Raw genomic sequence first — 23,746 nt, forward strand, 5'->3', positions numbered from 1 at the left:
CCGTTGGCCCATCCGAAAGCTGGAGTCCAAGGCTCCTCTAGCCCAAATGGAGCCGGGCATGGAGCAGAGGAGGGATCCTCCAGGACAGGGAATGACCGCCGCCGAGCTTGGAGCAGAGAGCACCAGGTAGCAAGTGGGGGTCCGAGGTCAGCCCCCCCCCGCCCCATCCCACATGCCTCCTTTTCCCCAAGGCCCCAGTGGAGATGGGCAGTACTGCTTCTCTGGTTCGTGTGCTGATTTATGTGGCCCACCCTGTGTCAGAGGCTGTGTTCAGGTGGTGCCTGGTCTGGTGGAACAGACAGACATTGGACAGACTGTCCCATAAATAAATAGAAACACCAAAGAGAGGTAAATTTAGTCAAGGAGAGGCATAGGGTGCTTGGGGTCATAGGGCATACCTGCACTGGGGGGCCTCTCTGAGAAAGAGAATTTCAGCAGAGATCTGAAGGGTGGGAAGGAGTTGGGGGAGGTCAGGGAGGAGGATGACAGGGACAGGAAGTGGTAACTTTTGTGGCCCCAGAGCGACTGGAGACGCTAAGACCCCAGAAGGCCTGGTGGCAGGCAGACTAGAAGGAGAGAGACGTGGAGGACGGGCAGCACCATCCCTAGCCCTGCAGCCCACCGTGCAGCAGAAGCCGGGTGTGCAGGGGCTGCGCAGCAAGCAGCAGGGCTGGGACTGCATGGGGAAGATTAGTGTGGGTGCTCTCACTCTTTGGGTACCCACTGAAGAGGTGAGGAGGGCACAGGGATGCAGGTCAGAAAATTCACGGTGGTCAGGGCAGGAGAGGACCAAGTCTCCGGTGCTGGGGTGACAGTGGAACCAAGTGATGGGTACATTTTGGAGACGGAAAGTACTGGAGTTGCCGGTGAATTGGATATAGGGGGAGAGGCATGGGGAGCGGCAAGGCTAGCCTTCCACCCCGACGTGACCAACCTGGGGCCCAGGGAGGCCTGTTGCCTGGTTGAAGGATGCCCCAGGGAAAAGCAGTAGTTTTCAAAGCGCAGAGGTTGTGGGTTCTCCTTTGGGCACGTAACATTTGATGCGTTAGACTGGTTTTGATGCTGAAGTAGCAACATCTCTGGCCCCTTGCACCTAAATCTTCCCCAAGGAATAATAGAAAGAAGCCAAGGAAATGAGGGGTGGAAGGAGAGACGGGTTCACATTGGCATGCATGGGGCTGCGACTGGCGTGGGGTGGGAGGCGGCCAAGCACAGCTCTGGGGGAGCACAGCAAGAAGGGGACTATGGAGGTCTGCTCTAACTTGTCTTAGTTCCTGCCACCATTGCCTTGGGACAAACTAGGCCTGCCCCCCTCCCTCTGACAAACTGGTCACACCCACACCTGTGGCCATCTCTGCACCTGTGACTCTGCAGAGGTGTTCTAACATCAGAGCAGCAGAGGGCCCCGTGCTCATGGGGAGCCAGGCAAAGCAGGTGTGGACAACCTGAACCCAGCAATTGCTTCCCACCTCTCTTCCTGCAGACTGTTAGATCGCACTAGTGCAAGATAGGGAGGGGGCTCCCCTCTTACTGCTGCTTCTCTCTGGAGGGGGAAGGCAAAGCTGTGTCCTGGGGTGGGGGACGGTTGGGCGGAGTGTAGGGTTATTGAATATAAGATTTCAGAGCCTTTCCGCCAAGAGCGCATCCACCCACCACCCCCGAACTCACATGGGCTCCACGGGCTGGCCTTCCTTCAGCTCCACTGCAGAGCAGAGCAGCAGATTTCTACCAGAGATGAAATGAGCTCACAGGCAAACAGCAAGACATTTGAGATGCACAAGCATTTAAAAAAAAAAAAAAAAGGGCAACAAACTGGGTTACATATTATTCCAGGTTCCATCAGAGGCAGGGATATTGGAACAGAGAGACCAATTTTAAGAATCTGCTTAATAAACATAACTAAACAAGAGGGGATATTGTGAGCAATGTGAGACCAGAACAAGAAAATACAGAAAAGAATCAAGCACAAGTATTAGGTAGTCGAATATATTCTTTGAAATAAAGAACACAATGCAAGGGATAAATGCTAGAATAAATACAGCTGAGAAATGGATTTGTGAATTGGACCAGTTGGATATATCTACCCAGGATAAAGAAGAAAAGCACAGAGGAAATATGAGAGAAAGGCTGTCACACAAGGAGGAAAGAAGTTAAGGTACTAACATCTGAGTAACAGAAGTCCTACAAAGAGAAAAATAAAAACACAGAAGACACATTAGAAGAAAATGTTGGGGGTAAAATCTCTGGGATTAAAGAAGGGATGAGTGGCCCCAGATTGAAAAGGTCTTGGAGTGCCAAGGGTTTAAAAACTCAAACCTACACACTTACGATGACATTTAAGAAAAATGAGCATAAAGAGAAAGTTTGAAAAGTTTCCAGAGAGAAAAAGATCACATACGAATAACAAGAATCATGTGGACTGGGGATCCCTGGGTGGCTCAGTGGTTTAGCGCCGCCTTCAGCCCAGGGCGTGATCCTGGAGTCCCGGGATTGAGTCCCGCATCAGGATCCCTGCATGGAGCCTGCTTCTCCTTCTGCCTGTGTCTCTGTGTGTCCCTCATGAATGAATAAATAATCATGTAGACTTTGGGATTTTCAACAACCTCCCTAGATGCAGGAAGATAATGGAATGGTATTTCCAAAGTACAAAAGAAAAAAGTTAGAACACAGAGGTTTATATGCAGCCAAGTTGCCATTCAAATACGAAACATAGTAAGATCTCCCATTTTACGTTATCCTAAATGGCGCAATAAAGGAAGAAAAAGAAACTAGATGTTACCCCCCCGGAGAGGAAAAAAATGTTACTTTCAAATGGTGTCAGCATTTACACAGAAAACCCCAAAGAATCCACAGAAAATCTTTTTTTATTTTATTTTATTTATTTATTCATGAAAGACACAGAGAGAGGGGCAGAGACATAGGCAGAGGGAGAAGCAGGCTCCATGCAGGGAGCCTGATGTGGGACTCCATCCCAGGACCCCGGGATCATGCCCTGAGCCAAAGGCAGACACTCAACCACTGAGCCACTGGTGCATCCCTCACAGAAAATCTTTTGGAAACTGGAGAGTAGGGGCGCCTGGGTGGCCCAATCAGTTAAGCGTCTGCCTTTGTCTCAGGTCATGATCGAAGGTTCCCGGGATCGGGATGGAGTCTCACGTGGGACTCCCTGCTCAGTGGGGTGTCTGCTTCTCCTTCTCCCCCTGCCCGCCCCCCTTCTTGTGCTCTTTCTCTGTCTCAAACAAATCAATAAAATCTTAAAAAAAAAAAAAAAGAAACTAGAGTTTAGAAAGCTGGCCGATATAATATTAATATACAAAAATAAGTTATATTCTATATAACAGCAGCAAAAAGCTAGAAAACATAATTAAAAAGATACCATTTATAGAATCAGAAAATATAAAAAAATAGGAATATTCTTTTCTAATCTTTAAGACTTATACAGGCAAAATTATAAATATTAAGTGCAAATAAAGGAGCTCTAATAAATAGAAAGACTTTATATAATTAACATGTCCTTTTTCTTATATTGATCTATATTGATTATAGTCAATGTAATTCTGGTCAGTATCCAAACAGCTTGTCACGGATCTTTGGCAAGATAATTATACAGAAGAGTAAGGGACCAAGAATAGTCAGGACATTTCTAAAGAGAAGAACACAGAGCGGGTACTTTCCTACTGCATTTCCAGGCTTATTGTGAAACCATAACAATTAAGACCAGGTGGTGTTGTCACAAGGATTAACCAGTTTCAGGATTCCCAGAAATAGATCAATGCACTTATAGAACTTCGGTTTATAATAGAAATAGCATTTCAAGTCACTGGTGAAAGGAGGGGCTGATTAATAAAGTGAGCTGGAAAAAATATAGTGTTGACACCCGTATAAAAAGTATGGCATTGGAGCGCTACCTCACACTATATTTCAAAAATCAACCCACTACAGTTTAGATGAAGGAGTTAAATGTCAGCAATCTCTTTGAGGACAATATAGGTGGATCTGGAGTTAGGGAGAAAGTTTTTAAGACACAAACAGTATTAAAAGAGACTGACAGATTTCATTATGTTAAAAAAAAAGGAAAATGTTAAAAGATTTCATTATGTTAAAAATAAAGAAAAATTAAGAGCTTTTTAAATATATTTTTAAAGATTTTATTTATTTATTCATGAGAGACACACAGAGAAAGGCAGAGAACACAGGCAGAGGGAGAAGCAGGCTCCTTGCAGGGAGCCTGATGCAGGACTTGATCCCAGGATCCCAGGATCACAACCTGAGCCAAAGGCAGATGCTCAACGACTGAGCCACACAGGTGCCCCTAAAAGCTTTTTAAAAATCAATATATTGAGTGGTTTTTAAAAACCACTTAAAAACAAGAAGAAAATATTAGCAACATACACAGCTGACAAAAGATTGGTATCAAAAACATTGAAATCCTGCAAATCAAGAAGAACACAAAACATCACAGCAGAGGAAAAGGTTGAGGGCAGGCAGGAATTTCATAATGAAGGAAATATATGACTAATAAGCCCAAAAAGCGATGTCCATCCCCATTGATGAGCTGGGAAATGCAAATCCAGGCCATAATGGGTAGCACTTAACCTCCTTTTGAGTGGCAAAAATTAAAAAGCCTGACAAATGCCAAGTCAGATAGGACAAAGGTCATCAGGCTTCATATTCATTGCGGGAGAGCATGAGTTGGTTCAAGTCCTTTGGAAGAAAGTTTGACATTATCTCCTGAACTTGAGCATTCACATCCCATCTGACCCAGCAGTTCGTACTCCTTCCATCTGTAGTCAAGAGAAACAGTTGAATGTGTCTAACAGTAAGAGACAAACGCAAGAATGTTCATAGTATTACTGTTGGTGATGGCAAAACCCTAGAAACAACCACAAAACCCATCAGTAAGACAGTGAGTGATTATATGGGTTTTTTCAATGAAAGTACAGAAATCAAAATAGCTGAACTACAGCAGCATGCAACAACCTGGATGAATCCAAATTTTAAAAACAAAACAGTGCAAGTCCCAAAACATTACTCTTAGCTTCGTATTATTTTTATAAAGTTAAAAGCAATGGGAATTTTTATACGACAGGTTAGCAAAGTGGATTTAAGAAAAATGACCCAACTATATGCAGTCTGCAAGAAACTCACTTCAAATAAATGATATAGGTAGGTTGAAAGTAAACAGAGGGGAAGGGCGGCAAGTATTAATTTAAAAGGAGTGGCAATATTATTATTGGCAATTATTATAAAGTAGACTCCAGAGTAAAGCAAATTACCAAAGACAAAAAAAAAAAAAAAAAAAAAAAAAAAAACACCAAAAACAAAACCCACCATTATATAATGACAGGAAGGAAAACATGACACAGAGACATAGCAATCCCCAGTGTATGTGCAGCAAACAACAAGGCTTCCAAACACACAAAATAAAACATGTTGGAAGCAAAAGAAGAAATGGACGAGCCTACAGTTATAAGTCACGGCTTTAATGCCCCTCTCTCAGCAATTGATAAAACAACTTAGAAAACAAACCAAGATGGGAGAACCAAACAACACCATCAACCAACAAAATCTAATAAACATTTGTAGAACATTCAGTCCAGATACTAACAGAACACACATTCAAATGGGAATAGTCACCAAGATAAACCCTCTCCTGGGTCGTAAGGTAAAGCTCAATAAATGTCAAGGAACTGAAATCACATAGAGTATGTGCTTTAATCACAAGGGAATCAAACTGGAAATCAGTAAGGAAAAAAAAAATCAGTAAGAAAATCTCCAAACATTTGGAAAATTTTAATTTTTTTAATTTTTATTTTATTTAAATTCAATTGATATATAGTATATTATTATTAGTTTCAGAGGTAGAGGCCTGTGATTCATAGGATACCCAGTGCTTATTAGATCACGTGCCCTCCTTAATGCCCAGTTGGAAAATTTAAAAGGCGCTTCTAAATTCATGAGTCAAACAGAAAGTCTTGGAAGGAAAATAAGAGGATACTTAAAACTGAAGAGAAGTGAAAATACAAATATCGAAATTTGTGGGATGCAGTTAAGCCAGCGCTGAAAGGGAAATGTGTAGCAGCACTACGTGTTTATATTAGAAAATGTTTCTCAAATCAATAATCTAAGCTCCTGCCTCCAGAACCTAGAAGGAGAAGAGCAAAGTAAACCCAAAGGAAGTAGAAGGAAGGAAACAATAAAGATAAGAATGGGAATCAATGAAATGAGAAACCAAGCAAAATAGAGAAAAATCAACACAACAAAAAAGCTGATTCTGTGAACAGAGCGATGAGATTGATAGACGTCTGGCAAGACCTACAGAGAGGAGACAGAGGAAGGATCAAGGATCCAGAGAGGAAGGGGGGGATGCCGCAGGCTCAGAGAATATGGGGTTGCTACAAACACCTCTGTGAATGTGAACTCCCCGGCAGAAGGAAAAATCCCACACCGGAGAGGGACAGGGCCGGGCAGGGACTCCAGCCTGAGGGACTCCAGCATCTGAAGTGAGGCAGGAAAAGCAAAGCAGAAGCAGCCTAGAGGCAGGTTAGAGTCAGCAATGTCATGCCCTAAAACCCCAAAGAAGACATTTTCTCTGGAAGGAGGGCGGGGGTGGGGGGGATCAAGTAGGGTCTAAGGACTGGCAAGTGACCGTGACTTCTGCATTTCGCAGTCGGGAGGTCAGGGTGACCTTGGCGAGACGGGTTCTGTTGGAAGAAGCGGTGAGGACAGAAGGCAGGCTGGGGTGGGTTGCAGGGCGAATGGAAGGTGGCCCAGTGGGTGCCTCCAGCGACCACGTCTACAGACGCACCTGGGTGGGGAAGGAGAATAGAGCCGTGGCAGCAGCTCCTGCAGGGGAGGGGAGCTGACCGAGGTGTTGGGTCCTCCTGGTGTGTGTTGGTGCTTTGAGCGTGTTCCCAAGAAGGGGGCATCCGTCTAACGATGCACCCGCGGCACTCGGGGGTCTGTGCGCTCATCCAGGCTCAAAGTAGCCCGCCGAAAATACCTAAGACTTGGGGGATATTTTAATGCACGTGCATATCGGCCTCAGGCCCTGACTCCTGGGTGTCGGAACACAGAACTCTGGTGTGCGTGTGAGTTTCCTGATTGTTCTATCCAACTCCCTGGAGTGGCCCGTGTTGCTCTCTAAACCACATTTTTAAAACTTTCTCGAGACTCGACTTGTTATTTCTCTAAGTGTTTTTCCGTAGAAGCTAACCAGTCAGGGGCCTCTCACACCACCACCCGAATGGGCTGCCTCTGGGAGGCGTGGGTCTAATTGCCCCGCCCCACCCAGGGCTGCAACACTGGGGCAGGATCCACAGTAGCTAAGAATGCAGGCTCTGGGTCTGCTTCTCTCCCCTTCCTCCTCTGTGTGGCTTCAGACTGTTCCTTAACTTCCCTGAGCCTCAGCTTCCCCATCTGTGAGATGGGCAGCTAGTACCTGTCTTGTGGGATTGTGAGAGGTGGTTAATGAGAGCATCCTCTGTTCACTCTCTGGCAGACAATACCCCCCACCCCCGACCGCTACCATCACCGAGGCAGTCTTTATCATTGGGGGTCAATGTGGAGCAAACCCAAGTGACACTGGGGCCACAGAGAACCCAAGGAGGGAGGCAGATGTCCTTGGTCTAGCGGGGTTCTTGCACAGGGAGCTAAGTCACATTTTCTTCTCCCAGTTTTGAAAGAGCTTCTGTGCTGTCTCGGAGGGTGACCACAGGCTGAGTCCCACTTAATTAAGAGATGGCCCGGCCAGGCCTCTGCTGAGGGACAAGCCATCATGAATCACCAGCCACTGCCTGGCTGGGTTTTTATAGACTATGTTCTTCTGAGCCCATTCTTGATTTCTGGAAAGAGAGAAAAGGGAAAAAAAAAAAAAAAAAACAAAGCCTCAGCATTCTTCAGTGTGAAATACAGCATCGCATGTCTTCCTTTTATTTATTTATTTTCCTCTCTCTCTTTCTTCCTCCCACTTTTCTTTCCCTTTTTTGTCTTCTAATAGAACTTGAAACATCATATTAAAGTCGTCTACATTTTAAACGCACTTAGAAGCGTTCCTGGAGAAGTGTGAGGACAATCCTGTTTTAAAGAGAGTTACTTTTTTCCTAAGTTTCCCTGATTGTAGGTGTGGGTTTTCTTAGTTGGAGTTTGCTTTAGGCCACATTTAGCTTCTGTGTATTTATTTTAAAAGTATTGAGATTGTTTCCTCTGTGATTCTCATCGGGATTTTAGACTGGCGCCTCGAGTGCCTTTACGCACGGCCAGGTCAGCGTCCCCTGGTCCTCCAGGCTGGCCTCTGACCCTTATGCACAGACTGGTCCCTCGTTCGCTGGCCGGCACGTTACCCTCATTCGCTGGCTCCCTCAGATTGGCAGGTGCACCACTGCCAAGGGCAGGGCCTAACAGGGGATTTGTCCTCCCACCCAGGACGTCTGCATGTACCTCACCCTCCTGCTCACCGTATTACCTTTCCCGGCGAGCGAAGGCTCCAGCACTTAATCAGTAGAGCAAAGAGTCCAACTTTGACCAACATCCACCAGCTGAAAGGGCAGGGGAAAAAAATACACAACAACAAATGCCTAACAAAATACAAATAAATTTCTCTAAAAGTGCGGTCGTTGGGAAAAAGAAAAGGCAGTTCGTCAGGTTGACATCAGAGGAACTGCAGTCACCCTGACAAGCCGCAAAGGCTAATGTTTTATTCACCAGTCCTGAAAAATAACTTCCCAACGAGGGCCCCATAAATAAACCAGTGTGATGAATATTACAAGAAATAAAAACTGATAAAGCACGAGCCCTAAACACAAGCCGCACATCAGGTTAGGGAAGAGGATGGCTCTCTGGCTCTAACACCTGGTGACAGGTTTGCAGAGCCACCCGCTCACCGCCGGGCTGCAGGGGTGGGGGCCGAGCACTGAGGGTACCCTCTCCCCGGCTCTAGGGGCCAAGGGCGAGATTTTCCAAATGAATTCCATTTCTTTCATCTCTTTTTATGTTAGGAAGTCACCTGCATGCACTGATACAGATATTTCCATACATTAGGAGCCACGGGTTGCAAATCGTTTTTCCCGTGGCCCCGGCTGGGGGTTTTCAGGGGAGCATCACTTATGAGACCAGACAGGCCCTCCACTCCTCTTCCTATTAAGACCATTATGCAAAGAGCCCAGAACCCAAAGAGGGATCAAGGAAGAGGCTGCTTCCATCCTGGGCTCTGGCCCCCACACTCCGAAGCACAGTGGCCACTTTTGCAGAGATAGGGACCCTTAATGCTCCGTCCACGCAGCTCAGGAGGCCCACGGGATAGCTAGTGAGGGCCAGGGCAGGGAGGGCACACTGTGCACCCCCCAGCCCCTGCTCCCCACCCTGCCACTTGGCCCTAATCGCCGGACTACAGGAACAGTGCCTCCTAAGTGGCATTAGTTACGCAGGAGGAGGGGAGAACTTGCAGACAGACTTACTAATGATGAGGACATGTGGAGGGGGCTTGGTGCTGGATAGGATAAAGAGGTTAAAAAAATAAAAATAATAAGAAAAACAAGCTTTCAAAGAAAAACAGGTTGCAAATAGGTGAATTTTTATGTGGGCGTTTCCGGGCATGCACAACACATGCACACTTGCATGAGCACATCGTGAATCCCTGTGCGTGTAGCCGTGCCGGCCTGAATGCACACCCACAAAAGAAGAGACACCTTTAGTCGTTTCTTTAAATGACCCTTATGGGGGAACCACCTGCCAGAACCGAGAGGCTGTTGTTATGCTCATTTGAGTCCAGAGCCTAACTGCCGCTGTGGCTGTTTCTCTGCAGCGTGGACACAGAACTGAACCCAGTGCTTTGCCATTTGGAAAGGTTTTGAACAGGAAGTTGCGGTGCTTGGGGGCACTTTTTTTGCATTGAAACATTGCGGTTGTTTATAAGTACACCTTCCCCAGCCCTCCCTGGCACACTGACTCTGAGGAATCTGCTCGCACAGTTATCAGCAGAATCCAGATGTTCATTACAGATGCTTTCATCTTTTTCTTTTCCTTGTTTTTTTTTTTTATTTAATAAATTTTTCATTCGTCAACTATAGTCAGGCCATCACAGAAAGCCATAAGCACTGGCGTCTTCAGGTTTCTGAGTGCCAGTCCTGCGTCCCAATGCACACAGATCACATCCTTGTCAAACGTGTGTCCCATGGGACGCCTGGGTGGCTTAGTGGTTGAGCGTCTGTCTTTGGCTCAGGGCATGATCCCGGAGTTCTGGGATCGGGTCCACATTAGGCTCCCTCCATGGAGCCTGCTTCTCCTCCCTCTACCTGTGTCTCTGCCTCTCTCTCTCTCTCTCTGCATCTCTCATGAATAAATAGGTGAAGTCTCGGAAAAAAAAAAAGCAAACATGTGTGTCCCTTCCCAGATGCGGTGGGACGTGCTGTAGAGTCACAAGTCCCATCCAGCTGTGGTGGGGGTGATGGTGGGAAGGGGGGAACATGTCATCTTCACACCAACTCTGAGTGTCAGGGTGTGGAGGGCAGGTCAGACTCCAGCCCCAGGAGACCTGCCCTGTGTAGAAAGACAACACAGATTCAGCGGCCTTCCAGGACCATGGACCTTCATCCTGGAACCATGGCCCAGGTTGTCTGTAACTCATGGAGGTGGCACTGGCACTGGTGAAGCTGCTGTGACTCACTCGAGGCTTCGCTTCAAAGCCTCAATTGGCCACATTTTGGCACTATGCTAAGGTTGAACTTGTTCCTCCAGCCCCTGCTGAGATCCCTAAGCTATTCAGAGCTTGAAAACAATAGTCAAGAGCACTTAAACTGGTAGCTTCTAACTGCTCACGGTTAAGGAAGCTCTGCTGAATTTTTGGTGGCCACCGAGATGTGGATGCGGTTTTATGCCAGCAAGATCTTAGGCAAGTGTGGTGTCATTGGCTGTCATGTTTGAAGGCCAATCTTTAACATCTGTTTCTTTTTTTTTTTTAAGATTTTTATTTATTTATTCATGAAAGAGAAAGAGAGAGAGAGAGAGAGAGAAGCAGAGGGAGAAGCAGGCTCCATGCAGGGAGCTCGACGTGGGACTCGATCCTGGGACTCCAGGATCAGGTCCTGGGCTAAAGGCAGGTGCCAAATCACTGCACCACCCAGGGATCGCCCTAACATCTGTTTCTATGTGGCTTATTATTTGAGTGTTCTTGGACCATGTGTGATTGGACTAGTATTTGAATAAAATAAGATAATATATCAAAAAAAAAAAAAGACAACACAAAGATCAGATTTAATTTTTGGAACTCTAGCTTTGTAGAGTTCAGCTGCTTGCTGCTTGGCTCCCAAGGTTGATCCTAGTGAGTTAAAAAAAACTTGGGATGCCTGAGTGGCTCAGTAGTTGGGCATTTACTTTCGGCTCAAGGCACAGTCCTGGTCCAGGGATAAAGACCCTCATTGGGCTCCCTATGGGGAGCCTGCTTCTCCCTCTGTCTATCTTTCTGCCTCTCTCTGTGTGTGTGTCTCTCATTAATAAATAAATAAAATCTAAAAAAAAAACCTATCTGCAGGGAGAAGGGGGTATGAAGCCTATAAAAGGATGGGGGATGGCAAAATAGGTTCTACTTCACCTCACACTCAAGACTGCTCTGTTTCAGCAGCGCCTAGAAGGACAGACTGTCAGGGATGGAGAGGACCCTCACACTCACCCAAATCAATCTGCTTATTTCTCGAGTGGTAAAATGGTGAGTGGAGGGGAAGATACTTGAGTGACTTGTCTGAGGTCACAGAGGGTACAGGCCAAAACCACAACCCGGGCCCCAGCTTTCCGGGGGGGGCAACACTTATGCTATCCTAGACTATGTCTCCCTTGGACTGTGCTTCTTATGATGTGGTGCCCAGACCGGCAGCCTCAGAAACACCTGGAAACTTGCTAAAAATGGGATGTCTGGGTAGCTCAGTGGTTGAGTGTCTACCTGTGGCCCACGGCATGGTCCCAGGGTCTGGGGTTGAGTCTTGCCTCGGGCTCCCCACAGGGAGCCTGCTTCTCCCTCTGCCTGTGTCTCTGCCTCTTTCTCTGTGTCTCTCATGAATAAAATAAAATGAAAAAAAAGAAACTTACTAAAAATGCAAGCTCTCAGGCCTCCCCACAGACCTCTGGAATCCTAAACTTTGTGGATGGGGCCCAGTACTCTGTGGTTTAACCAGCCCTCCAGGTGATGCTGGTGCCACTCAGATTCGAGCAGCACTGGAGAGGATCTGTGATCCTAGCAGGCTCCCAGGCAATGCTACCGTTGGTCCAGAGGCTTTACTCTGAGAGATCCATGGTTTTCCAAATGCTCTGAAGCCATATAACCAAAACCTTGTAATGACATGTGGGTTAATAAGCAGAAGGAAAGGAGGAAAGGTGCAAAGTGAGTTTTAGCTAGCTCTTTATTTGTACCCAGGGATCACAGGAAAAGTTACAGTCATGCAGCAAGGTGTCCTCCAAAACGTAAAGCTAAACGCACCTGGGTCTCCTTTTCACCTGATAGTATTGAAATGCTTAGGGACGTGTGTAGCAGTTTTAATTCTAGAAAGGACGGTGAGTAGTATACTTATGCATTCCACTCCTGGGTGGTGCATTCAGACCTCTCCAGTGAGGACAGTCGGCTGGAAAACCAGTGCAGATGGCGAGCACCTTTTAAGTAAACAAGTTTGTGGGGACAGAACAGTGGGGGTGGGGCTCTCAGGGGTGAGTTATGATGGACCCAGAACAGACACCGGAAAAGCTGTTTCATGGGTGCTTTTCTCCCTCTCACCACAATCTCCCAGAAATTCCACGGAAGGAGAGAAATTTCACAGTCTACAGTAATGGAAGCGTCATAATACTCCTTCTTCTAATAAATAGTCTTGTTTGCTCGCTGCAGCCCCACGGACAGCTACCAGCCCGCCAGCTTGCTCCTTGCCCCTCGCCCTTCGTGTCCTGTGTGACGCCTGCTTCCTTCCACTCCCTTGCTAACTGTCTGGAGGGGTGTGCCAGCAAACACGTGAAAGACGTGTGAAAATTTAGCAAGGTGGCATACATATTTGCCAGTTTCTTTTCTTTTCAAGGTGGGCTACGTACGGGTCAGAAGCACGTGTGCGTGCGAGAGAACACAAGTACTGTTCAGATCAAGTGCATTTTCTTAATCTAACTTATGAATGACTTTTCTTGAATATGGCTGTGCGCACGGAACCGTGTGAAGGCATACACTGCAGTTCAGGTTCAGCGGGCTGCAGATGCCTTGGAGCGGGGGGGGGGGGGGGGGGGTGGGGGTGGGGGTGGGTGGGGGTGGGGGGGTGGGTTCTGGAGATAACCAGGGTTGCTGAAGGGAAGCTCGTTAAGACCTATGGCTCTCTCCCAGCTGTTACCCTCTCTTGATTTTGTTTTTGTTGTTGCCAAGTAAGCAGTCTTTCCTGTAAAAGTGCTAGCCCTGAGCCTGATCTTGGGAAGTGCTGGGATGAAGCAGCCCTTCCCTGTGCTGTGAGAGCCAGGAGTGTTGAAATACGAGCTCTTCACTTTTTTTATTGCATCTTTTTAATTGCCTCCTGAAGGCCATCAGCCACCAATAAAAGCCCCAGAGGCCCCAGAGAATTCTCCGTTGTTATTCATTATGTGTGTCTCCTCGTTCAGAGCCGCATCCCTGTGGAGGTCCTGGTGAATGAGCTGCCTCTTGGGGGAGCCAGGTTAGGGCCTGGCTGGGGTGGGAGGAAGAGGTGTGGGGTCCAGACTGTTCTATGTGCAAAAGCAAAGTCAGAGGGCCAACTTGGAGGAGAGAGGATGGGGCTGGGGGTGGCGGTGGGGGCTCTCACCTTTGGAAGAGAGATCCTGCCCTTGGGAGACTGGAGTGTGAGGCCCCAGTGCTATTCTTTCTCCAAGTGCTGCTGGACAGGGGGCTTCAGTTGTTGGAACCTGAGTTGTCCCATCTGGGAAACTGGGATTTAAAAGAACAGAGGGGGATCCCTGGGTGGCGCAGCGGTTTGGCGCCTGCCTTTGGCCCGGGGCGCGATCCTGGAGACCCGGGATCGAATCCCACGTCGGGCTCCCGGTGCATGGAGCCTGCTTCTCCTTCTGCCTGTGTCTCTGCCTCTCTCTCTCTCTCTCTCTGTGTGACTATCATAAATAAATAAAAATTAAAAAAAAAAAAAAATAAAAAAAAAAAAAATAAAAGAACAGAGGGAGATGTTATAGAACAAAACAAAAGAATGGATGTAACACAGCCTGGATCGCAGATGAGAGTGATGGGGAGGAAAGTGTCACCATGACGTGTGCGGGTAGATCCCCAGGCGTGAGAAACCAAGAATTTCGTCTTTTCTCTAAGAACCAGTTGAATACTACAACCGTGAGAACCTGGGCACGATTTCTGGAAAAATCCCAGTTTGAGACAGAAAAATCTTAAGTTCCAGTTATATGCTGCAGGCAGTGTGGGGTTCAGGGATGGCGAGATTGCTGTGTCCGTGGTGATCAGGGGAGTTTCCGGGGATCTGAGACTTGAACACGATGGGATTGGGATCATGTGCTGGAAAGAGAGGATTCCAGGTGAGGACAGGGTCCTGTGAGCAGGAGCACAGGAAAGCAGGGTCAGGGGAAAGCAGGTGCAGGACCTGGTGTCACTGGAGGTAACATGGGGCAGGAGGTAGAAACAGAGCTGGGAGGCTTGGGGCTCTGTGCCCTGGATGGTGGACAGGAGCCCATGCATACACATTCAGTGGGGCATGGGGTGGGCTGGCACTGAAGACCAGGTCCTGGGTGGTCCTCAGAGCTGACCAGGGGTGTAACCTCTCAAGCCTCAGTCTCCACCTTAAGGTGAAAGTGATGATACTAGCGTCTGCCTATGGAGTGGTGTGAGGGCCAGTGACATAATACAGGTACAGTGCTTGGCCCAGGACCTGGCATATATTAAGGTGAATAACAACAGTGAGCTGTGCACCTGAAACACACGTGCGTGCACACACACAATAACTTATATCTAGGCCCCCATCAGGCTGAGTGGGAAATCACATGCAATGGTCCCCCAGACTCTGCCCTAGTGCCTCCCCTTGGTCACAAACAGGAGTCTCCATCTCTTTTGTTCATTAATGAAGAATATACGTATTGAACACCTGCTATGTGCTGGGCCCAGTGGCCCAGGACGATGAGAACCTGGACCCAGCCTGCCCCATCCTCTAGGACCCCGGTCTCCTCAAGGAAGGGTTGCCCCATCCATCCCTCCATTAGGGCACCTGGACACACAGCAGACACAGCATGGCAGCAGTAATTGGGAGCTCTGAGGAGGGACCAGCCAATAGCCTCCATTGGAGGCCAGGAAGCTCCCAGAGAGGAGGTAACATCTGAGCCAGTTCTCAGAGGACAAGTGAGCGCTCCCCAGCAGAGAATATTCTAGATGGATGGAAACATCCAAGGCTCAGTAGGTCAGAGGAGCCCAGCTTGTTGGAGGAACTCTGGTGTGTCTGTGAGGGTGGCTCTGGGAGGACTGGTAAGAGACAAGACACTTGGGGTACATGGGGCACAGCTCTGCGTGGTTTACACGTGTGCATCTTTAGGCTCATGAACATCCCCTGAGGTGAGTCCACTGTTGCTCCCATTTTGCAGATGAGAAAATCGAGGCTGGAAAGATGTGTTGGGGCCAGATTGTGATAGTCCCAAAGCTTGTCTGGGCTTAGTCCTACAGGGCTGTTAAACCCACAGATGGGTGCCCACTGGTTCGTAAGCCTCCTGAAATGATTGCAAAATGTAGTGTCCATGTATGTATGTGCCTTTTCATAGGTAGAGGTCTCTTGAGGTACCACAGAGGTCAAGAGGCCCAACTGTATGTCATGGGAAGACACTGGAGATTCTCAAGCAGTGGGTACGGGATCTGACCGCTGAAGGTGCCAGGCGCCCTGCCAGACACAGCGAGGATGCCTAGGCAGATAGGTAGGGAAGGGAGAGGCGGTGGCACCAGCGCACAGAAACCCCCCGAGCCTGAGGAGTGGGAGGAGAAGGTAGAGAGGGTAGAGTGATTCAGGCTTGTAGTCTGGATGCCAGGGAGGGTGGTGATGCCATTGCCTGGACAGGGATGCAGGGGGGAATGAAATGTGGATGAGGTCACCTCGGGCATGTCTCCAGGTGGAGATGTCTTCTGGGGAACTGACAACATGAATCTCAGGAGAGAGGAAAGAGGCCTATGGGGAGGGTGATTGAAGGTGTGGGGAAGGGTGGGGCCCCCGGGGAAAGGGGTGATGGGCAGACACAGGATGATGGTGGGAAGACAAGTCAGGGACTGCATGGTCCACAGGTCAAGGCACCAGAGGAGAGAGACGGGACAGGACAGAGGGTCGGCCCGCTGGGCTTGCCGGTGATGACATCGCCGGTGACCAGGGTGCGGGAAGTCCCAAAGGAGAGGGGGAAGGGGCGCAGGGGTCGGGTTCACAGCGTGGCAGTCGGTCAGAGGTGCAGGGCAGAGAGAAGATTCCGGGAGGCAGTGAGGGTGAGCAGGTCCCAGGGAGGAGGTTGCTTGAGGACCGGAAGCTGGCTGGGGGGTGGGAGGACAGACCCAGGGAGCAGGGGGAAGCGGAGGAGGGGTGGGGGGTAGGTGTGGTCTTGAGGGAGAAGCCATGGCCGTCAGTCGCTCTTGCCACAGGACCTTTCTTCTCGTCCCCCAGGGGCGGCCCTCAGGCTGCAAGGTCCCAGCAGTGATTCTGTGATTCTCCTCCCCTCCCTCTGCCGTGGCCTGAACTCACCGGCTCTGTGTGGTTGTTTTTTTCCTGGTGTAAACATAATGGTTTTGGATGACATGACACCAGGTATTGATTTAACAATGAGAATTAAACAGTTCGGTGTCTCTGGCACAAAACGAAAGCGAAGCCATTGCAGCTCTGATACCTGGGGAGGCCCGTGTGGGCTTTGTGAGGAGTGGGCCCAGGGTGGCAACTTCCTAAAACGTGAGCATACTTTAGGAAAAGAGAGAACGTGCTTCTTAACTCCGTGTTGGACATCACCTTGTCGAGGTGGTTAGACGATCGGCCGAGTCTTCACGGAGCGTCGGGAGACACTTCCTCCCTTGCTGTCTCTCTATGTGTCTCTCCCTGTCTCTGGCTGTCTCCCCCTGCTTTGTCTCTATCTCTCTGTCTCCGTCCCTGTCTATGGCTTTCTTTCTCTGCTTTGTCTCTCCTGTCTCTGTCTCTCTGTCTCCGTCCCTGTCTCTCCCTGTCTCCCCCACTTTGTCTCTCCCATCTATCTCTCTGTCTCTCTCCCATCTATCTCCCTGTCTCTCTCCCATCTCTGCCCCATCTCTCTCCCCTTCCTCCCACCCCCTGTTCTAGCTTATTGCCCCAGGTGCTCAGATCCAACCCACGTCTGGCCTGTTTCCCCAGCATGGGGGGCTCTGTACTTACTCTGTCCCCCCCACCCCCACCCCAGGCAGTGGATTGATTTATCATGAAGCACCTCCCCAACAGCTGTGCTCAGCCAGATCCCTGCTTTGCTCAACAGCATAAAAAAATAAAAGAGCTACAAATGGCTCCTTCCCCTCCTAGGGCTCAAATTCCAGTCCTGAATGGCCAGACTGATTTCCAATTCGAAGACAGAACTCAAACCCAGACAGTAGCCGATGAGAATGAGGAGGTGTGTGGGGGCGGGCGGCGGGGGGTGGTGGTGGGGCCAGGCCGCTGGGAGGGTGCTGGTTCTCTCCGGCCTCGGGTCACCATCGTCCCCTTGCCGTCGTGGCCGGGCCCAGAAGCTCCCAGAGCTGCCGGCGAGGGGCGGGCATCTCATCCAGCCTTCCACCCCGTCCGGGTGTGTGCTCATTCAGACACGACACGGAGCCGAACAGAGTAGTCCAAGGTGGCGGGAGTGACCGTCAGGGGCCCCACGTCCCTGCTGAGGGGACCAGGCCGGCTGGGAGGGGCTGGCCCCGAAACTCCGCAGCAGCTCTTCGCAGCGGTTGTGCCTGGACCCACCTCTTCCACAGCCGTTAGGAAAAGTGGCCGAGGTGGGACGGGCTTCTGTGATCTCCCCCGCAGAGCCCACGAGGAACCTCGGCTGACATGTGTGTGGTCTCCCCTCCAGCGGGCAGGGCTGACCAAGGGGAGTCCTGTGAACAGTGGGGCGGGGCAACAGCACAACGTCCATCTGAAAAGAATGTGACACCGGGCCTGTCTTCTAAGAGCTTTCGCTCTCTTTGGGGATCAGACCCTGCAGCTTGTGAAGAGGTCCCGTGATCACGCTGAGTGGACAGCCTGTGATGCCTCAAGCTGCAGGCAGGGGCTTCTCCAGGGCCCCAGGAAAGGGATAGGCTCCGGAACTGGGGAGACACCTGCCCTGGGCCTGCGGGGCCAGCTCAGCGCACCCGGGAATGAGGCCTCTGCCTGGATAGGGCCAAGCCCCCCTGTGGGGCAGCAGGGACTTGACAGTGCTGGGAGAGGTGGATGAACAGCTCAGGAGGGGGCGGGAGTGACAGGAGACCGAGAGGCCAGCTGGGCTGCAGTGGGCAGCAGGGTCCAGCCATGAGGAAGACTGTGGGATTGAGAGGAGACACTGAGGAGGCCGCATGACAGCAAGGCTCTGAGGCCTGAGGCCCCGAGAGGGCAGCATCACTGAAATGGGGACCTGTGGCTTTTTGCACATTCTGAGTCACCTAGGACCGGGCAGGAGGCCATTGGTGGATGTGCTCGAAAATAGTTGGAAGTAGAGGTTTGGGGGGCAGGAGGCTACAGATGTAAATTTCAGAATCTTTTAAAATAATGTATAGAAGTATACAAGTTTTTTAATGAGACAAGACACACACTCATGAGAAAAAAAAAAACCAAAACACGGATTGAACTAACACAGAAGCCCAGGAGGTAGCTGGAGTCAGAACTGGACAAAGGGCCCAGGGACTGTCCCAGCGGTCAGGGGCCACAGTGGACGGGGGTGCGGGGTCTCCACGCCACGGGAAGACCCCCCAGGCGCACGCCTACCACGTGACTTCATGACCAAAAGCCCGCAGGTCCCCCATGGGCTGGGTTCCTGGGTCTGAGAACAGGAACTGGCCAGCGTCGGAGGCAGTGAGACGCATATGGGGCAAGTCCCACCCTGAAATTCTGCCCCCGAGAGATGCATCAAAATCTGAACATCCCCGTCTAGTTAAAGAACCCATGGAAACGATTCAAGGCCCTGCAGCATTCAAAGGAAACCACAGCCCACAGCATCCCTGCACTGGGAGGTTGGGGCCTGTGCGGGGAAACCTGGGCACAGCCGAGAGGACTGCCAGGTGGTCCTAGGGCAATTCCAGAATGATCCAGGGCAGGGGGTGAAACCTCCACCCAGCAGCTAAACCAGCATGACACCCTAAACTCTACTTTCCCCTAAATAAGGGCCAGCTGCTGGTCCCTCTGTTGGGGTCCAGGACGATGGGAGAAAGAGAAGGCATCCATCCCGGGGTGGGGTTGGTCTCAGGTGGGAGCAGTGAATGCACGAATGCACACTCACGTATGTACGCAGGTGAGCACATCCACACGTGCACGCAAATGACCACACATGTGTGGTCATACAGACGTGAGCACACATGGACACACACGTAGTTCTAGCATTCATCTGACGGCCCATTTTTTCAGGACAACTTTGCTCGTTAGCTGCAGATGCAGAGGAGAGTCCTGGCGCCCTTCCCCTGAGGTGGGCACAGGTGGGTGGCATGGTCTTCAGGCTCTGACTTGGAGGTATGAAGGGAGACACGCACTGGAAATCGGGGGGAGAGGTCAGGGCTGACGGGTCTGCAGGCCCGAGAAGGAGCCATACTCCCCCCAACCACACAGCACCCCTGCCACTTCTCCAAGGGAGGGAACCGAGCGGGGAGGAACAGGGGCGCGAGACCTCAGATGGAGGCTTGCAGTGAGGGGGCAACTCTAGAACAGAGTGGGCAGGGCACCTGAGCGTTTGTTCTGATTCCCTGTTTCCTGAAGACAGAGGTGGGGGCAGCCGTCAGGCCCCGGGTGGCCTCAGGCTTCCTGGGCTTTGTGAGAGAGGCACGGACCAGAGGATGTTCTTTAGAGCCCCCTCGGGGCCCGCAAAGCTTCCTGCAAGGGGAAGGAGGAGAGGACACCAGGTTTGGAATAACTGCTGGATTATATAGTGAGGTGGTAATGAAGGAAGTTCTAGGAGGTGATTTGAGTTTATGGCGTGACCATATAATATCGTTGGCAGTAATTTTTACAGTGTGAGAAGAGGCACGGAGGGTGAAGCCCTCTCCTCCCTGCCCCCCTCCGCAGGAGGAAAGGATTGCCTGCAGGAGTTTGGCCGGGGGTGGAGGCAGGTTTGGGGGAAACGGCCCTTTATAGGAGCCCCTGGGATGGCCATAATGGACACGACATTATATCAAGCATTAATGAAGATAATAGCAATAATGAAGCAGGAGGGGAATTGGTTTCCATGGAGAGCAGAGTTGGGCTGCAAATAACGGGGGTTCATAAATTCTCCTGCGTCTGCGGTGGGGAAGGCTCTGTGGGAAGGTCAGAGCTGGTGTGATGGGCCCTGGAGAGACCCCTTTCCAGGCAGTGGTGGAGCCTTGGGGGCCAGGGTCTGGAATATGCTAGGTGGGCATGGGCCAGGTCTCTCTCCTGCCAAGCCCCTGCCCACCCCCTCTGCGCCGTGTGGCTCCTTTCCTGCACTCCTGCTCTTGACTTCTTCGGGGCCCCTTTCCAGCCAATGCCTGGGGCACCTGCTGATTCAGCTCCCGGCCCACCTTGCCCTCCCCACCCCCCAGTCCCATCAGGGGCTCAGAACCTGAGCTCCCTTCTGCGTAGGCTCCCTCTGGGTGCCCTGTCCCCGTCCCTGGCTGGCCATGGTTACCCCCACGCTGCTCAGTCCAAGCCGAGAATTTAATTTCTCAAAGTGCAGGCACTGGCCATTCATCAAGTCAATGCTGTTTTCACAGGGAAGCCAAATGTCTCAGGCTGCAGAGAGATCTACTCGCTCCCGAGACTCGGCTACGGCGGTCTGCTCAGGTTTCGGAGCTTTAGAACTTGAGGGTCTTGTCAACACCTGCCCTCAGGCAGTGCCTACTGGGGTCAGGCAGCCTGAGACCCTGGGGCTGTTCTGGGCAGCTCACCATCCAGAACTGACCTGTTGAAAACTGTGGCCCTTTAAACTTAAATGAATTAAAATGAAATACTGTTAAAAATTTGACCCCTTGAGCCCACCGGCCACCTTTCAAGTGCTCACAAACCACACGTGCTCACAGCCACGCCGATGGACGGCTCCGCCGTAGACCCTCTCCCTGGTCACAGCCTCTATTGGACGCATGGGTCCAGAGGCAGGCCCTCCATCAGACCCGCTGTGATGGGCGGGGAGGCCTGCGTGGGGCTCACCCTGACTCTGCAGGGCGAGAGGACTCAGGGAAGGCCGTGTAGGAAAGGGTCCCTTCACCGGCAGGCTCACTGCTCACCAGTCTGACCCCATCGCCTTCCCCACTCCAAACACGTGGACAGCATGCCACAGTCCCCACCGGCGTTCATGTCCCCAAGGCAGAGCCCTCCCCCACCTTCCTCACCTGACTACCTCCCATGCCCTGAAGAGCCAGCTCAGCTCAGGTCTGACCTCCTGCAAAATCCTGGCTGCCCTGTGTGAGGTGGGGTCCTGTCCTCAGTCTGCATGGATGGTCGCGGTGATAGAGCCAAGGGGTGACCAGAACAGAGTGGAGTGGTAAGAACAGAAGGCTCTTCCAGCTGAAGAAGCCACAGGTGAGCTCCCAGGGTGAGGCAAGTAGAAGTGTAGTTTAAAAAAAAAAAAAAAAGATTAATAAAAATAAATAAAAGCAACAAAAAGAGCAATCTGCTGAACTTCTGCTGTTTCAGCTGCAACCTGATCCTGTCCCAGTTAAGGCCTGACTCCAAGACTCACTGATGCTGAGCTGGGCATCTTGGAGGATGGCAGGGCCCTGGCAGGAGGCAGTGGCCCCGAGTTCCACGTCCTGTGGTTAGAGTCCTAGAGCTTGTATGCAGGGGTGAGTTCTCAAGGGCTCTGCCAGTGACCACCCTTCCTGGAGAGGCGTGGCCCCCATGGAAGGAAATGCTCTGGGGTGGCTGTGCTCAGAGCAGCCTCCTGGGGAGGCAAGCACTCAGGTGCTGGACACAGAGCCAGGAGGTGGGGGCTCCATCCCAGCTGGACTGCTGGTTAGCTGGGTGGCCTCAAGGAAGCCACTTTAAAACCCCTCTGGGCCTCAGCTTCCTCATCTTTTTTTTTTTTTAGCTTCATCATCTTTAAAATGGGAATGAGGGATCCCTGGGTGGCGCAGCGGTTTGACGCCTGCCTTTGGCCCAGGGCACGATCCTGGAGACCCGGGATCGAATCCCACATCAGGCTCCCGGTGCATGGAGCCTGCTTCTCCCTCTGCCTAGGTCTCTGCCTCTCTCTCTCTCTCTCTGTGACTATCATAAATAAAAAAAATAAAAAAAAAATAAAAAAAAAATAAAATGGGAATGAAAGTACGTGCTTATACCTGTGACAGGGCTGTGGTCAGATGAGGTGAATGCCAGCAGGAGGCATCCTGCAGGTGGAGGGCTCCCGGCCTCTGGCAGGGACAGGTTCTGCAGCGTCCCCTGAGCCTCCAGGCAACAGGCTGAGAAGGGTTGGATGGGCCTGGGCCATCCACGGGCCTTAGTTCTCTCTCTCACCTCTAAAACAGGAATAAGATCATTGTGAATCAACGTGCAGAAGGCATCCAGCTCAGCACCTGCCCTGGGGCTGGTGTCCCATCGAGGCTCCCTCCTCTCCTTTCCTCTGTGCCGCACATAAATATCAAACTGCACAGCCTCCTGGGAAAATCCAGATAGTTTTTTGCTGCATCCCTCTGCATGATTCCTGGTTGTCAGTAAATCTCAACTAGATCCGCGCAGAGGCTGGGAAGGGAGGAACATGCCAGCACCTCCCATCTTCCCGACACCAGTTGCGAGAGCTCAGGAGTGGTGGTGTGACAGGGGCACCAAGGAAATGCTGATGGCAACGTCTTTGCTGGGCACAGGGTCCCTCCGCCAGCCACCCCACCCCCAGCCCCCTGAGACCCCTACCCCCCAACACCTGTGATGGCCATGCTCTCTGGGCAAAAAGAAAAAAAAACCCAAACAAACAAACAGGAAAATCCACCCCAGAAATATGTAATTGATTCCCCCCTTGCCAGTTCTTAACCGGGGCTTTTCAGCAGGAGGGGAAAGGATGCCTGATTAGAATATCTCTGAAGAGGGCCGTGAGTTATAGTAATGGACACTCTTCTAGCTGTCTCTCCCGCTCATAAATTCATCCCCCTCTGAAAGTGCAGATGGTCCATAATCGTCCATCATGCCGGAGTTCAGCACGGACAGCTCCCGGGTGGGTTTTTCCTACAAGGCTCCTTTTTCTGCAAGCTAAACAGAACAGTGACTCCACACAGCCTCTGCCCGTGATGGAGTGCGAGCAGTCCAGCCGTCAGGGATGATTTAGGAGGGAACGAACAATAAATATCCGGGAGGTTGGAGCTCAACACAGGGAGGCAAAGGGAGTCGGGGGTGGGGGGCAGAGGCGCCACCGCAGCTGTACTTACATTTTTGTCGTTCTGTTTATTTCTGTTTCCTTTTCATCTTGAGGGGACGGCAGGTGGTGGCATCCCAGGACGGGGTGGGTCCCGAGGGAGCATCTGTAAGGAGTCCCCATCCCAAGGATGAGGGGAGGATTGAAGTCAAGGGGACGTTTGGTTGGGGGAAGTGTATCAACAGCCGGGTAGCTGATGTTTAGGGATACGTAGATTCCCCAGCCTCGTGCCGAGATCACACGACCCTCT

At 50.8% G+C, this 23,746-nt stretch overlaps 1 protein-coding gene and 1 long non-coding RNA gene across 9 annotated transcripts in view; one reads left to right on the forward strand and one right to left on the reverse strand.

Moving 5' to 3' along the window:
- RBFOX3 (RNA binding fox-1 homolog 3) overlaps positions 1-23,746 on the forward strand; it is a 446,986-nt gene that overhangs the window by 231,048 nt on the left and 192,192 nt on the right. The window lies entirely within an intron of this gene.
- On the reverse strand, positions 18,707-22,356 carry LOC118355659 (uncharacterized). Its single transcript, XR_004818563.2, has 3 exons — positions 21,485-22,356; positions 19,865-20,012; positions 18,707-19,674 (listed from the first exon to the last, which is right to left on the reverse strand). It is a non-coding gene; the product is annotated as an uncharacterized LOC118355659 (long non-coding RNA).

Source organism: Canis lupus, chromosome 9 (genome assembly GCF_003254725.2).
Source record: "Canis lupus dingo isolate Sandy chromosome 9, ASM325472v2, whole genome shotgun sequence".
Taxonomy (NCBI): Eukaryota; Metazoa; Chordata; class Mammalia; order Carnivora; family Canidae; genus Canis; species Canis lupus.